Consider the following 4047-nt stretch of genomic DNA (forward strand, 5'->3'; position numbering starts at 1 on the left):
GAAAGCATGTCAAATGTTAATTGAATATTTAATGCTTTGAAGTAAATAATTTGGTTTTGGTTTCAGGCATAGGTGCAGATCTGTATCTATTTATGTGAGATGATTCACCCATCATCTCTGTTAATTATATGATTATTTCCTCAAGCAAGGGAAACAATGGAATGGGCTATATCAATTAAGATGATTTTTCACTGGTACAGGCTATGAGCTGTGCCGCTCTGTAATAATCTTATCATAATCAAATGAAAGAGGGATATTTTGTCCTGCAAGGCAGAGCGACATCACTAGAATATTCCAGTTGAAATGGGAAATTAGATTGGGTTTTGCTGTGAAAATATTTCCTGTATTCAAACATGGAAGAATATGCACGCATGGTCCTGTTGTAAGTGCATTTAGAATATTCTCTAGTCTGCTTTTCTTCTGCAAAAGGAACTCAAAGTAACTAAGAGCGTAACCATCAGAATAATCAATACAATACATCAAAAACACTGTAATGAAGAGAGAGAAAAACAGCAGTAAGATTTACAGGCTGTTAAGAAACTACAAGAAACTACACTTCATCGGCAGTAAAAATAAAAGTGACTACGGTAAATGCATTTGTTTCCATTACAAGTGTCATGTTCTTAATTTGAATCATCAACTTTTGAATCACTTTAACTGTAGTCGTTTGACTCATTCAGCTTCGTGTCTGGACCCAAAGGTCAAGAGGAAGAGACTGAAACTTGGTGGTAGAACCTTGCATTAAAAAAAAAAAAAAAAAAAAAAAAAGCAAAGGAAAGACCCTCTGTAGGAAATGCTGGAGAGACACTGCCACTCATAGTGAGCAATGTGGGGCTAGATCGGGGTCAGCAACCTTTTCCAGCCATGGGCCAGTCCACCGTCCCCCAGACCATGTGGTGGGCTGGACTATATTTTTTTGGAGGGGGGGGGATGAACGAATTCCTATGCCCCACAAATAACCCAGAGATGCATTTTAAATAAAAGTATACATTCTACTTATGTAAAAACACGCTGATTCCCGGACTGGATTGAGAAGGCGATTGGGCCGTATCTGGCCCCCGGGCCTTAGGTTGCCTACCTCTGGGCTAGATGGACTAAGGGTCTGATCTGATATGGCAGCTTCCTCTGTGGGGGGAAAGTGCCATTTGAAGTCAAATGGGACTTACCTCAGAGCAAGCAAGCATAGGATTAGCCTGCCCATGATTAGAGCCAGGTCTGCTCTGCAGTGCAATCCTGTGCATATTTACTCAAAAGTAAACCCTACTGTATCCAATGGAGCTTACTCCTTAGTAAGTGCCTTTAGAAATGCAGTCCCAGTCAGGTAACTCTCTGGTGTTTCAACCAACAAACTGAAACTGACACGGGGACAAATAGAAGAAGATGCCTTCACCCCAGGATGGTCTCCCTTCATCATATACATAGCCCAACAAGAAAACAACAAAAAACCACCAACAGCATACAAATCAATCTGGCTAACCTGATCCAAAAATACAAAGACACACACCCCACTCACACACAAAAACAAATTTCCTTAAAGCCAACCAAAGACAACCAACCACGCCCTAGGCCATCCCCAACCTCTCTCACCACCAATGAAATACAACAAATGAACAGTAAAGAGAACACACACAAGTGATGCTGACACAAAACCCCACACATACACTAAGTAGAAGAATTGAATCATTGCCACCCTACCTCACCCATCCCCCTCTTTCCCCCTTTTCTTCCACCCTAACATTGTATACAACACTAATGTCTCACAACAAATGAAACTGGTCTGTAAAAAAACGCAACTTGAAAAAAGAGACAATGCATGTATTTTTGTAAATTAAGAAATCTTTAATAAAAACATATATTTGAACTCTGGTCTCCTAGGTCTTAGTCCCACCACACCACACTGGCTTTCCTATACCACACCATACATTTAAAACACTTTTATACCACTTTGACAGTCATGGGGAATCCTGGGAACTGTAGATTGCCAAAAGTACTAGGAGTTGTAGATCGGTGAGACACACTTGACCAACTAAGGTTCCCAGAACCCTTTGGGTTGTGGGGAGAAGCCATGACTGCTAAAGTGGTGTAAGAATGCTTTAAATGTAGGGTATCAGTGTGACCTCTGACACAATATAGTCCAGACACCCTTCAAACAAATCAGAGTGAATGTTCATTCAATAGCCAACCCTTTCAAACAAATCAGGATTGTTGAATAAACAGGTCATCTGGAAGTACCCATAGTAAGAAAGTCCCTTCCTGCCTTTTCAACAATATTTTCATTTTTAGAATGCATTTGCATAGGCTTAACAAAACTTTTAATCTATGGTATTTCTGCCTCACATTTGTAGCCCATAGTGCTGTCTTGTAGCAGCCTCCAAGTATAGAATCATAGAATCATAGAGTTGGAAGAGACCACAAGGGCCATCCAGTCCAACCCCCTGCCAAGTATAAAGCTATACAACTAAAAGTACACACACACACACACACACACACACACACACACACCAAACTAGATTCTGAGCAAGAAGCTACCGGATCCACATTCTGTACATGATCAAGATGATTCTGGACCTTCATTTGCCTCTAAACCCTAAAGGGATTTTTATTTTTTATTTTTATTTTAAGGAAGCAGTGCCTAGAGACAAAGGAACATTACTTTTTCACATGGTCTTGGTAGCACAACTGCGATATGCTGACTGTTGCAAAAGATGCCCTACATCTAAGAAAATGGCTCATTAAATTTGGGGATCTTGTTATAATGAACAATAATGGCATATGCACATCCAACAAGGAAAAATTTAAAATCAACAATTGGGGTGAAAGTGGGATTCTTTCAAAGTCATTATATTCAAAAGCTAAACAAGTTATTGCTAGAAGTAAGCCCTTTCCCTTTGCTGTAATGAAGCTTAGATTGCAGAAAGAAAGGTAACCCCAATTAATCAAACATTGAAAGCAATTTAAAACAACCAGCCAAGATTCAAATAATGGGTTGTATCCCATGCTAGTCCTACTCAGAGAAGACCCATTTAATACACACGGTGAACTTAGGTTCATTCATTTCAGTGAACTTAGGTTCATTCATTTCAGTGGTTCTACTCAGGTTCTACTTAGGTTCATTCATTTCAGTGGTTCTACTCAGTGGTTCTAGCTAAAATGCAACGACTTCAGTAAACTATGTCCATCCATTTCTAACATACGGAATTACAGAGGGTTTTTAAAGACCAGCAGAAGGTAATGCGCCTCACATCTTCAATGCATCAGATTCTTTTGTAGTAGCAATAAGGTATAAAACCATATAATAAAAAGCACCAGAAAATTTTCAGTTACATCCCTGAGCAACAATATACTGGCCATGTGCTGTTCCACTGGAGCTTCATAGACTTATAGGATTCTTTTAGACCTGTAGACAACAATTCACTTCCCTGTACCTTGGTTCCCAAACTGCTTGGTTTCCAAACAAATGGGCTCCCGAATGCTGCAAACCCAGAAGTAAGCCTTCCGGTTTGCGAGCATTTTTTGGAAGCTGAATGTCCGTTTTGGCTGTCGGCATTGTTTCTGGGGCCAATCAGCCAATCAGAAGCCACGCCTTGGTTTACGAACATTTTGGAAATCGAACGGACTTCCAGAACGGATTGAGTTTCAGAACCAAGGTACAACTGTACCGGGGTAGGATCTTTGCTTGCTAATGGGCACAAGAATGCCATTGCCCATGTTATCCACAGTAGGGTGTACCACGTGGAGAAAGCAGAGGTTTCTGTGGGAAAGACATGCCTCAGTGGCATATCACATGCTCCCAAAATTCAAGAATTTATTCAAGAATATATATTAATATATGACAATGGGCTCCATTTATAAGTTCCTGGGTAACCACTTTCAAGATTAAAATGCAGCGATATGCTTCCCACCCTGTGTCATAAATCTGGTTCCTATTACCATTTCCATTAGTTACTAGGGGCTGTACCCCTGCCCTCTTTGCTCACCAACCCCTTACAACTCACCAACCCCCCTCCCCCTTACAGCTAGCCCCCCTAAACCCACCCCCTTTCCTTA

This window comes from Lacerta agilis, chromosome 10 (assembly GCF_009819535.1).
Source record: "Lacerta agilis isolate rLacAgi1 chromosome 10, rLacAgi1.pri, whole genome shotgun sequence".
NCBI classification, from domain to species: domain Eukaryota; kingdom Metazoa; phylum Chordata; class Lepidosauria; order Squamata; family Lacertidae; genus Lacerta; species Lacerta agilis.